Source organism: Procambarus clarkii, chromosome 6 (genome assembly GCF_040958095.1).
Source record: "Procambarus clarkii isolate CNS0578487 chromosome 6, FALCON_Pclarkii_2.0, whole genome shotgun sequence".
Taxonomy (NCBI): Eukaryota; Metazoa; Arthropoda; class Malacostraca; order Decapoda; family Cambaridae; genus Procambarus; species Procambarus clarkii.
In genome coordinates this window covers 24266834-24280412 of record NC_091155.1, presented here as the reverse complement: position 1 = coordinate 24280412, position 13579 = coordinate 24266834, and the positions used below count along the sequence as shown (strand labels likewise).

The 13579-nt window shown below is 39.0% G+C and overlaps 1 protein-coding gene across 1 annotated transcript in view; it reads left to right on the top strand.

The window, feature by feature from the left end:
- Positions 1 to 1283: 1283 nt before the first annotated feature.
- Positions 1284 to 13579, top strand: part of LOC123754017 (CCN family member 2) — a 106305-nt gene continuing 94009 nt past the window's right edge. Inside the window, exon 1 of the mRNA XM_045736128.2 lies at positions 1284 to 1568. The gene's annotated coding sequence lies outside the window, so the exon portion shown is untranslated. The remainder of the gene's footprint in view (positions 1569 to 13579) is intronic.

The following is a 13579-nucleotide window of genomic DNA, read 5'->3' as shown; positions in this document are numbered from 1 at the left end:
GTGGTTTACATCTGAGACATTCAAACGTCAAACAAATATTAGAAGGAAGTAAACTTCCTTCCTGAAAATATTAGAAGGAAGAAGGAATATCACAGTAAGAGACTAGAAATTCTGACAGAAACTTTGTCACATCCCAACACTCTAACCCCAAGTATGGCATTGCTAACACCAGCTTCTCTATGTACAGAAGTGTTAATCCAGAAACATCTAGCCTAGACATCGCTTGCTAATCTAGCTAATTATGGGCAATATATCAAGAGGCATGATTCCATTAGCCATGAAGACCCCATTAACAGATTTTAGACCTGGACTATTAAACATTCAACTCATTCATTTAATCTGGCATAGAGGTAGACATCTTAATACTTTATCCTATGTTTGCTTCCACATTTTAGCCTTTTATAGCTGCGTCTCTTATGAATCCTGTGTCGCAGTGAACAATAGGAAGTTGTATCTACAAATTAGTAAATTAAACAAATTATATCTAATTAGAACAGGTTGTAAACTCACGACAGATGTAAATATATGTACTTAAATCTATAATTTAGACCTACTGTTGTTAAGTATGGTCCTCTGTTCTGTTTGGCAGTGAATATGAGCAGGTTTACCAGTTGCTGGAGGAGAAAGTAGTAAACTCAAGGGTTATCGGCAGAAATGAACCAAAGTGTTATAAATAGAAGTAAACCCAAATGTTATCGGCAGTAGCGAACCGAAGCGTTTGGGCAGGGCACCTGAGCATGACACAAAGGAAATGAAATGTTTTCACGCAAAGAACAACTTTTGACAACTGACGCCGAAGGTGATTTAATGTTTTACCAAATTTTGGTTTTCTTTCTCTCCAAAAATTTTAATGATTTGTATGGTATAAATTTAGTCTGTAACATTTATTAAATAATAAATTAAAATTGGTCATATTATATGTTATTAAACTATCATAACTACATAATTAGTGGGATGTAATTGATATAAATTGTATATTATTATTTCAATAACATTTTCGCATTTGTATTACTCTTAACAATAATGACTATGTAATCATTCTAATTAATGATATTTTTGTTCTTAGTATTAATAGACTTATTATTATTTATTATTATTTATAATAAAAGGCAAAGGTAAAAACTCCCATTTTTCAAAATCAGACAAATATACAAATAATACGCGAATTAATAAGAGTATATTGCGTATACCTCATAGTGGCAGGGTTGCCAAACAGCACCTTGGACATAGCTTATATATGTACCTGTGAAAGACTGGAGCTCAGTGTTGCTCTGGGTGCCAGAGGAGGCACACGCACACACACGCTCTCGCTCCTCCATGCCAAGTTTCCCAACAGCGTCATTAGTTCACTCCTCTGTTTAGTGTCATCTGTTTTAGGATACATACGTAAAGTGTTCATCCGTTAAGCAATGAAGCCGGACGATCGTTTGAAATGAGTTTAATTCCAGTGGATAAAGTTTTTTTTAATTCTGTTATTAATAGTTAAACGGTCGGGTGATTGTAAAAGTCAAGTGGACGGAGGTGGACATTAAGACCGTCTTTGGGACGTTGTACTGCCCGGAATTAAGGTAAGACTCGTCCCCCACTGTGGCGTATGCAGGCGTATGCACACACACACACATACACTTCCAAGAGTGCTGGGAAGACGGGACACCACGAGCGTAGCTCTCATCCTGTAACTACACTTAGGTAATTACACACACACACACATTATATATATATATATATATATATATATATATATATATATATATATATATATATATATATATATATATATATATATATATATATATATATATATATATATATATATATATATATAATGTGTGTGTGTGTGTGTGTATGTGTGTGTGTGTGTGTGTGTGTGTGTGTGTGTGTGTGTGTGTGTGTGTACTCACCTATTTGTGCTTGCGGGAGTTGAGCTCTGGTTCTTTGGTCCCGCTTCTCAACTGTCAATCAACTGGTGTACAGATTCCTGAGCCTACTGGGCTCTATCATATCTACATTTGAAACTGTGTATGGAGTCAGCCTCCACCACCACATCACTGCTTAATTCATTCCATCTGTTAACTACTCTGATCCTGAAAAAGTTCTTTCTAACGTCCCTCTGGATCATGTATGTGTGTGTGTGTGTGTGTGTGTGTGTGTGTGTGTGTGTGTGTGTGTGTGTGTGTGTGTGTGTGTGTGTGTGTGTGTACGCGCGCGTGTGTGTAATAAAACACATATTTTTGCCAAGTAATATGCGGGTGAAACAACTCAAATGACCAACAGGAAAACGCGGACAAACCACGAGAGAAAAACAAGAGAGGGAAAGCGAGAAACAGCAGCCGTCGGCCTCGGCGTCCTCCAATGACGCGAGGTTGTTGTTGTTGTATCGTAAATTACCCCCCACTGCCTCTCCCATTGTTGTTCTTTCCCCTCCACGAAATCAAATCGATAAACCTCTGGAGTGTCGTCGAGAGACTTGACCTCTGCGTAGGTGTGTCTCTCAAGAAGTTCCCAGAAGCCAGTGATTCATGACGCTACTACGCCTTCGACTATTATACAATACGCATCGATTCTGGACAATATAATAGAGCCTTGTTAACATACATACGCCATCTTGTGTGTTTACATAGTCTCATTACGTGCACCAGCTAATGGCTCATGATCAATAACTCTCTATGGTGATCCATTAACCTCCATTGTGATCATTAATCCTCCACAGTGATCCATAACCCTCCACAGTGATCCATAACCCTCCACAGTAATCCATAATACTCCACAGTGATCCATACCCCTCCACAGCAATCCAAAACCCTACACAGTGATCCATAACCCTCCACAGTGATCCATAACCCTCCACAGTGATCCACAATCCTCCACAGTAATCCATAACCCTCCACAGTGATCCATAAGCCTCCACAGTGATCCATAACCCTCCACAGTGATCCATAACCATCCACAGTGATCCATAACCCTCCACAGTGATCCATAACCCTCCACAGTAATCCATAATCCTCCACAGTGATCCATAACCCTCCACAGTGATCCATAACCCTCCACAGTGATCCATAACCCTCCACAGTAATCCATAATCCTCCACAGTGATCCATACCCCTCCACAGCAATCCAAAACCCTACACAGTGATCCATAACCTTCCACAGTGATCCATAACCCTCCACAGCAATCCATAACCATACACAGTGATCCATAACCCTCCATAGTGATCCATAACCCTCCACAGTGATCCATAAGCAGTAAAGGACACCGTCGACCACCTCAACATGTCCTCCACAAGGGTTACGTCTCTTCTACCTTCCCCCAAACGAGTTCAGAATTGCCATATTTAAAAACAAGAATAGTTTTAAAACTCCTGTGGAGAAGTGTAATAGCTGCGTGGACATTTTGTTGTCGAGTGTCTCTCTATTGGTGCCTTTGGCCCTCTATTCCTTAGGGGTGTCATATAATGGTTTGTGTGTCGCATAGTTTATAGGAATTCTTAAGCTCCTTAAATTGCGGTGCCTTCTTTTGGGTGCCACGTTTATAGTAATTCTCTTTCCCCCCTTCTGTGGTGTTCCTGACTCTTGTATGGTGACGTCTATAACCCTGTATAATGATTATTGACCCTATATAGTGATTCGTAAGTTTATATCGTGATATCTGACAGCTGATGATGATCATTGGCTCTCTTCGGGAATTCCTGCCTGAATTTTTCAATCTATTACTACGTAGTGATCTGTGCCAATGGTCTGGTGAGTGTGGCTCTCTCTCACCTGTGTTCCACACTCCATGGAAATGATGTTTTATCCCTGAGCCAGGATAAAAGGCCCCTGTTGAGTGCCCTGTGGCACTGGGCTCCAATTTGCGATTATGAAGACATCCAACATTCATGAATGATCAATTATTCAAATAATAAAGCACTTAGTATAACATTGATCCAGTGGCATCACCCCTTCCTGCCTAGTGCTGCAGCCTCATGCTGACATCACTTTATGATGTGGGTTCGTCTTAAGGCACACCATCGAACCGACATTATAAAAATATTAAATATTGACGCACCATGGGAGCCGGTCGGCCGAGCGGACAGCACGCTGGACTTGTGATCCTGTGGTCCTGGGTTCGATCCCAGGCGCCGGCGAGAAACAATGGGCAGAGTTTCTTTCACCCTATGCCCCTGTTACCTAGCAGTAAAATAGGTACCTGGGTGTTAGTCAGCTGTCACGGGCTGCTTCCTGGGGGTGGAGGCCTGGTCGAGGACCGGGCCGCGGGGACATTAAAAAAGCCCCGAAATCATTTCAAGATAACCATTCCTTTCCCCCCGTCCGATCCCAAATCCTTATCCTGACCCCTTCCCAGTGCTATATAGTCGTAATGGCTTGGTGCTTTAACCTGATAGTTTAGTTTTAAGGCACACCATATGATTACGGATTCGTCTGACGTCACACCCTGTGACTATGGAGTTGGAGATCGCGAGACCAGTACTTCTGTACTTGAATAAGTTGATACTTTTGGGGAAGCTCTGATAGCCTTTTCGCGTAGGGTGAGTGTGGGGTGAGTGTGCGCACGCGAGGGAGTGCTCCTCAGAAATGAGTGCACGCGTGAATGAAATGAGAGCCCTTCAGATATGAGTGCACGCGTGAATGAAATGAGAGCCCTTCAGATATGAGTGCACGCGTGAATGCTCCTGTGAATGAAATACCATATCAACATTTACCAACATTCACACCCCTCTAACTGTCAACAAGTCCACGTGTTTGAGTGCCTGCGTATGAATGCGTCTCTGTTTAAGCACGAAACAAATAATCATTATATTTTCCTGTATGAATGCGTTTTACGCTGACAACTGTGTTTACAGAGTGAACCCTCCGCCTCTCTGCGGCACCAGCAGTTATAGAACGTCAATAATAGAGTGGACCAAGAGGGTGTTGAGAGGATTATGACTGCCGCTCGTGAATGACTGTAAGGGGGAGGGCAGCAGGCAGGGTAGGAGGGAAAGAGGGAAGTAGGGAGGACAAGAGGAAGACAAGAACGGTAGGAGGGAAGTTGACAGGGTAGGATAGAGGTAGAGAGGGAGAGTAGAAGAGAGGTAGGGAGGGGAGAAGAGAGGTAGAGAGGGGAGAGAGGGTAGGAAGGAGGTAGAAAGGGTAGGCAAGAGGAAGAGGAGGGATGTAGGAAGGAGGTATGGTGGATAGAATGGTAATACAATTATTAATCCATTGAATAAACAGGGGGGAGAGATACAGAAGAGGTGTGTAGAGAGAGAGAGAAAGAGAGAGAGAGAGAGAGAGAGAGAGAGAGAGAGAGAGAGAGAGAGAGGGAGAGAGAGAGAAAGAGAGAGAGAGAGAGAGAGAGAGAGAGAGAGAGAGAGAGAGAGAGAGAGAGAGAGAGAGAGAGAGAGAGAGAGAGAGAGAGAGAGAGAGAGAGAGAGAGAGAGAGAGAGAGAGAGAGAGAAGCCAAGGTTAAATAATATGGATATGCATGAACTCTTACAAAAAGCAACTGGAGATACTGAACTTTTTTTTCCATATATTATACACAATTTGCAGCGAAAGTTTCAGAGTAGAGAGAACGGTGAATAACGTATCATTTCCATGCTAATGATGCCCACGATGTAAGCAGCAATAATAACCACTATGCCAGGAGATGGGAGCATCAGACAGGCTCCCACGCTGCACTATGGTTCCTTAACAACAATCATCTGTATGACCTGCAATCACCTTTTTAAAAACTACAATCCCCCGTAAGAAATGCAATCATCTGCAAGAACTAAAATCACCTAGAAGATACAGTCTTCTTAGTGATCTTAGAGCTTACGTTGTGCTGTAAGTGAAGCATTCACCAGCTGACCACTCAACAACATATACATGATTGGTAGCAAAAGTATGTACAAGTGCCGGCGATGAGTCACAATAACGTGGCTAAAGTAAGTTGACCAGACCACATACTAGAAGGTGAAGGGACGACGACGTTTCGGTCCGTCCTGGACCATTCTCAAGTCGATTGAGAATGGTTCTCAATCGACTTGAGAATGGTCCAGGACGAACCGAAACGTCGTCGTCCCTTCACCTTCTAATGTGTGGTCTGGTCAACATACTTTAGCCACGTTATTGTGACTCCTCGCCTGCAAATAGCAAAATAATTGAAGAAACATCGCTTCTGTTAACCCCTCGCATAAGTATCATGAACGATACTACGTATACATTCATAACTTGGAGCAATTAACATTGAGAAATAATTATACTATAAATTTCATACAAGTATAACACTAAACCAGTAATAATAATAACAATAGTAAAATATTAAATAATAAATGACCTCAATAAATAGTGAGCACATCCGAGAATAATATTCATACACGCTCCAAGAGGCTTGACTACAGCTAAAAAAGACTTAGCGTGCAAGGAGATCCCATTATAGTGTAGACATTCATCACTCCCAAAGACACAACATTAAAACAGAAAAAGAAGCATTATGGTCAGTTATTCACCCGGGCAATAATAAATACATGAAAGCATGGATTCCAAATACATGCTGGTATTGTAAATAACTTTTTTTTTCACTGGAATATATAATACAATGTAAAATATCTTTGTTCCTGAGATGAGAAGTGTTATTTTTTTGTTATTGGTTATACCTCCAAAGTATAAAGAAAACAGCAATTATTCCCTACAACTTTGCCAGGGGGGATACTAACAAACACCCGATCCGGTTACTTTCTGTTGGATCCAAGTTCCAAAATATTTAAGAGCACCGCTCTTTCACCCCGACGTATAATACGGATGAAAGAGCATAGACTGGAAAAATGCCAAAATGGATGGGGCGCTTGAGGAGAAATGTTTATTTATTCAGGGGAACGTTTATAGACCCTTCCGGGGAGCCTCGTTGGCAGAGGCAGCGACAATGGCGCCGGTGAGGACTGGGGCAGAGGTGATGGCACAGTGGTGGCAGCGGTGGGATGACAGTGGTGGCAGCGGTGGGATCACAGTGGTGGCAGCGGTGGGATCACAGTGGTGGCAGCGTTGGAATGACAGTGGTGGCAGCTTTGGAATCAAGCATCATTAAATTGATGCTTCGATAGGTTCTAGCATAACCTGTCAAAACTTTGTACAGAACATAACAGCAGCTGTTTCTTCGAACGCCGCCTGGCGGGGACCTGCCGTCAAGCTTGTTGACAGGAACAACAGTCGCGGACTACCACGTACAGGGAAGATCGGGTAGACGGGAAGACGAAGGACTAAAGAAGGACAGGAAGGGAGGGCAGTAAACACTCAAGGTATCTCTAACGCATCAGCTATTTTTCAACTAATACGTCGCGTTTTAACGCTATCGTAACCAACGTTATAAATATACCCTATTAAAAAAAGGTAATGGTCTCACAAATATTCGCGTTAGGAGTAATGGTGACACATGTATAGATGATGTGCTTATGTATACCGCCCTGTATACGTGAGCACAGAGCGGTACACATGTGCTTATGCACATATGTATCACCTGAATTTTCTCGACGCCTTCAGGTGACTCCCCTGAGACATGTGAGGGGGATGAGCTCCGGACGTAATTACTCTGTGGTTCCAAACTTATGCGACACCCTGTATAAAAAACTTTGCAGACATGCTGATATGCAAATTAGAACCTAAATTTGAAAGCTCCGTTTTGTATTATTCTAAATAATATATAACGTAGAATTATAAAAAATATTGCAATGTTATTTTAATTTTGACTCAAAAACTGAGGAAGTCAAAGTTTTATGGTTTAATCTCTTAATTTGACTTTCTTTAAACGGAATTAAAAGATTACCGTGCAAATGGTCATTAACAATAAATTTATGAGACGAGTGGAATCCTCTGTATTCAGCCTTCCTCGATATCTCGTAAAAGAAGCAGTTAATTTTCTTAAGTGAGGTTTTCTTCGAGATTTATATGTAAGTAGCGACCACTTCACCACCGACGATGGTACCTTTTACGACGGCCGGTACGACAGCGACCACCCCCGTGATGGTACCCTCCACCACATACGGTACCACAGCTACCCCCCCCCCCTCCCCCACAATGGTACCCTCCAACCCCCCCACCCCCCTCCCCCATTGGTACCCTCCACAAGTTTCTACCGTGGAATTTTCTGCAGTGAACTAAACGACATATTTCTCAAACCATCGCAATATGTAGCTATATTAACAAAATATTTAAACAGCTCAGTCTATATTAAATCTACGTACTACATGAATACAATCTCATCTAGTTTGCATTATTTACCAGTTCACGAACAAAAATACAAAAAGAAAGTAATTACCTGCATCGTTCCTGTAATAGTATCCATTCAGCGTTTATTAAATATGCCAGCTTTGTAGATAGTCCTTATACAAACAGACCAACGTTGGTCAATATTTAGCTTACCTTTCCGGGTATATCAAATCAATATTTTCTACTCAATGGGCACAGGTTTCCCCCGCGTGCCGTTCATTATATTAATTTACTAATTCATTCCCTTTTATTGTGTCTTAAATGCAGTTTTTTATTAATTTTTATGCGAATATTATAGGGGCGGATCCGGGGGATTTGAACCGGCATTCTGTGTCGCCACAGCCGCCCCCCTTATCAGTGTGGATTATCAGTATTATGGTTATAATTATTATTATAAATTTAAATTATTAGTAAGTTATCAGTGTAATTTTAATATCGCTATAAATATTAATACTGGCGATTATTTATATTTTAATTCAACCGAATAATTTACAATGATATTAATGTATTTATTATAAACGTCTAATCTGTTTAGACGTTGAGATGTAAGTCTCGTTTCTAATCCCCACATTCAGACCTTCTCGCACTCGCGAGAATGCGAAAGACTTGGTGTAATTTCCTTACATAATACACTTGTAAATACACAATACGTGTGTGTGTTTCACAAATACACAAGTGTGTGGGGGTTTTAATCCAATGTTATTATGTCTGTGAGAAGACATCCTCATTACTTATATACCTTATTCATCCTAACGTAGCATATTGTATTCATTCTAACATGGCATTTTATTCATTCTAACAGAACACTTGTGTTTATTCTAACCTGGCATTATTTAATAATATTCGCTCCCACTGGTCAATAAAGATCGGGCGGTGGAGGCGAGGCTGTGTTTCCTCATTTTCATATCGTCGGAAATTGAGCAGTTTGGGCGAGTCATAAATTCTGAAATAGTCTAATATGGCTCCGGCCCGTTTAATCTTGCCATTTTAGGCAATTCGCCGCCGCTTCAGGTAACTCTAAAATTGCTCTTTTTAGAAATTTTAATTAGGTGTCCTTTCGTTATTTGTTTGTTACCCTTTGAAGTTTTACGTTGGATTTCTTGTGAGATTATATTATATATATATATATATATATATATATATATATATATATATATATATATATATATATATATATATATATATATGTAGACGTGTGTGTAGCGCATGCAGATTGCACCGTTTTGGTTTGTTGAAAACTTCTCGTACTGTCCAGTGGGAGACCAGTTCATGTATGAAGATAGTCCGAAAGAAGAGGAAATTTATTTTTCAAGGAATAAAGAGTGCCTAAGTAAAATTAAACATTCATTGGAAAGAACGAATAAGAAAGTCAAGAACTTGCTATCCGGTGGAGGGGAATTAGATCTATTTGATGCTGACAAATGAACGATTACTAGAAGTATCATGACTGCCATGATTATACTGCAGGAAGGGCCTGATGAGTGGTTGCTGGAGTTCAAGTCCAGCAATTGCAAGGTAAAGAAGATGGGTGTTGGGTAATAGGTCAATATAAAGGCCCAACAAAAATCCAACCCAGAGTACATAATCTTAGGAAATAACTAGATGAGAAATGGGAAATGAGAAACGAAATAAGAAGAATGTCGAGAAAAATATAAATAGACGGGTTTGATAGACGAAAAATAAAACAATGACTATAATAGTCTGTAAAATAAAAGAAAAAATACAATAATGCATTACATTCTTGGAATGACAAGACACAGAATGACGTAAGAGGCTGCAGCATGACTGGTACTACGAGACCATATCTGAAGAGGCTGCTCTTTGAGAACAGGAGCCGTGGGAGCAGCTGTGTAAGAGGAACAGCAACAACTTTACAACAGGAGACTATAATGACTCAAGTTATTCCTGTCTTCAGAATAACGTTACAAAAAATTGGTCTGTCATGATTTCAGAACGTTTTTGAAGGTGGATATAATTATGAATATGATGGGTAAGTGTGACAATAATGTGTGTGTGTGTTGATGATTCAATAACAATTCTAAGATCGATTAAGACAGCTCTGTGAAGTAACGACGAACATGACGATAATACCTTAATGCTGAAGATGACTGACGTGAGCTGGATTATCGTCTCTCAGCCTCCAGCACACTAAGCCATCCTGATATGGGGTACCTGTCACGCGATAATATTCACGAGTAATTATAAAAACTAATACCTCTGCAGCATTTAAAGTTACTCTACACGGGGGAATTATTTTGCGCATATGTTAAAAGGTAGAAAAAAAAAACTACTTTCGATTTAAATATGAACTAAATCTGGACAGATTGCACTCCCCCGATATTACATATTTCCCAGCACAGGTAAAATGGAATATGTTAAGTTTCTACATATAAAAGTTAATGTCCGTGTTATCTTATGGGTAAGGCAAGGTAATTTTTAGGAGAAAGTGATAAGCCAGTATTACTATGTAGCACATACAAAGGATAAGAGGATCAGGAACTGGGGTATGATGGAGGGAATGAATGGTGCCCAACCACTTGAACTATCGGGAATCGAACGCCGACCTACAAGAAGCGAGATTGGTATGATGAAAATATTCTACAGGTTTTGCTATTGGATTTAAGGAATGCATTTCCGGGTGATCGCTAAACTGTTTCAAACCTAGGTTAGACAATATATATATATATATATATATATATATATATATATATATATATATATATATATATATATATATATATATATATATATATATATATATATATATATATATATATATATATATATATACTGATCTTGTGTGGATATAAATAGGAACTGTCTCGTATGGTCCAAAAAGACTTTCAGAAATTTCCCTTATTCTTATGAATGAAGTGGCAAAGCACAGGAGAATTCTTTCAGAAAAAGATTCCTTCTAGTACTATCACAAGGCTTTCAGTGATCCTGGACGTAATCCCTACATTACCTGAAGGCTTCATACCATCTTGGTCACAATCCCTACAGACCACAAGGAAGTGTTTCTCACTGCGGCCGTCCAACACTTGGTGCCAGCAGTTTAAGCACTCATAAGGATTTTGGGATATCTTTTCCAAATAAAACACAGCTTGAAATAAAAGGGAATAATTATTGCGAGAAACGAGACCGGAATGGGGTTATATGAAGTGGGGTAATCGTGCTGCTCTCCTGCGATGCTATATATATAGTACGTATTTATATATGTATTTTGCATACTTGGGCAGCAGGCGTTCATTTAAACATAGTTATTTAGATTTGACCGCATTGCTGGCATTGTGGATCTTATAGTGTAAGCTTTCTATGCCTCTTTATTTGTTTTAGAGTATTAAGAAAAGCAATAAAGAAAATCTAGTATTTATAGAAAGATTTATTTTATACAATCTGAAGATGTTCCAGAGAGGAACGAAACGTTGTTGAAAATCACTCCTTCAATAATTATTAAAACTTCTTTACCAATAATTTGGGTAACTTGATGCTCATTAATACTGATACTAAGAATATAGAAACATAAAAAGCTTACGCTATAAGATAAACAACGCCAATAATGCGGTCATATTTAACCAAATTTTATATATATATATATATATATATATATATATATATATATATATATATATATATATATATATATATATATATATATATATATATATATATATATATATATATATATATATATATATATATATATATATATTGGTGTATACTGGCAGCAGGTTTTCTTTCAAACATGTTTCATTGAATATGACCGCATATTCTGTATTTATTATTTTCTGGTTTAGGGCTTCTATCCCTCTAACTATTTTCTTAGCATCAGGGCTTAATTGAAATAGGAGTTCTCCAAAACTCATTTTCGTACTTTTAAGGTGAAGAAAAGAAGTGATTTACTATAGAGTGTATTACACTTATTTGTATAATTTGCACGACGTTTCGAACCTCCATGGTTCATTCTCAAGTGAACAGATCTTACAATACTAGTTGATTTTATACCCGCATTAGGTCAGGTGATAATACAATGAAGGTGAAAACATGGGGGATACATAAGGGATAAACATAGGGGCTGCAGAAGGCTTATTGGCCCATACGAGGCATCTCCTATCTAAACACAAAGATTAATCCAGTGTAATTGGCCTGTTATGTTGGACATTGTCTTCTGTGTTGGCATCGATATGTTCTTGTCTTGCCCTTACTCTCATGGTGGGTAGAGTAAATAGTTCCGTGATTTGAGTGTTCATGGTAGGTCGCTCTATTCGCTCTATTCTATTCACATAAGAATAGAGCGACCTACCATGAACACTCAAATCACGGAACTATTTACTCTACCCACCATGAGAGTAAGGGCAAGACAAGAACATATCGATGCCAACACAGAAGACAATGTCCAACATAACAGGCCAATTACACTGGATTAATCTTTGTGTTTAGATAGGAGATGCCTCGTATGGGCCAATAAGCCTTCTGCAGCCCCTATGTTTATCCCTTATGTATCCCCCATGTTTTCACCTTCATTGTATTATCACCTGACCTAATGCGGGTATAAAATCAACTAGTATTGTAAGATCTGTTCACTTGAGAATGAACCATGGAGGTTCGAAACGTCGTGCAAATTATACAAATAAGTGTAATACACTCTATAGTAAATCACTTCTTTTCTTCACCTTAAAAGTACGAAAATGAGTTTTGGAGAACTCCTATTTCAATTAAGCCCTGATGCTAAGAAAATAGTTAGAGGGATAGAAGCCCTAAACCAGAAAATAATAAATACAGAATATGCGGTCATATTCAATGAAACATATATATATATATATATATATATATATATATATATATATATATATATATATATATATATATATATATATATATATAACTTTCTAGTATATTTCTCTTTTTATTCCTGGTTGACGCCTTCCCATGACATGTAAAATGGGAACTGGGGGTCATGATAATATATGCTAATATATGTATGTATGAAATTATTGTGACTACGCTATATTAATGCCTTTAATGTTGATGGAAATGGTATTTAAAACTAGTACCAACACCGGTACTCAATTTCCACCGCGTAGCTGGTGTACACTTTATCGTCATGTACGGTGTTTGGTTCGTACCGTCATCTACCCAGTAGCACGGTGTATCCAGGGGGGTACGGTGAATCATTCAGGGGCACAGTGAGTTATCCAGAGGCACAATATCTCCCAGGGCCACAATGTCATCCCCTTACTGAGGGCTTAATTTATCTTGACAGCCAATGAATCTTATGATATCTTTGATATCCAACCTGTCTTGGAGTCATCCCGAGCATGACTCCAATTACAAAGAACTATCTATTAGACCG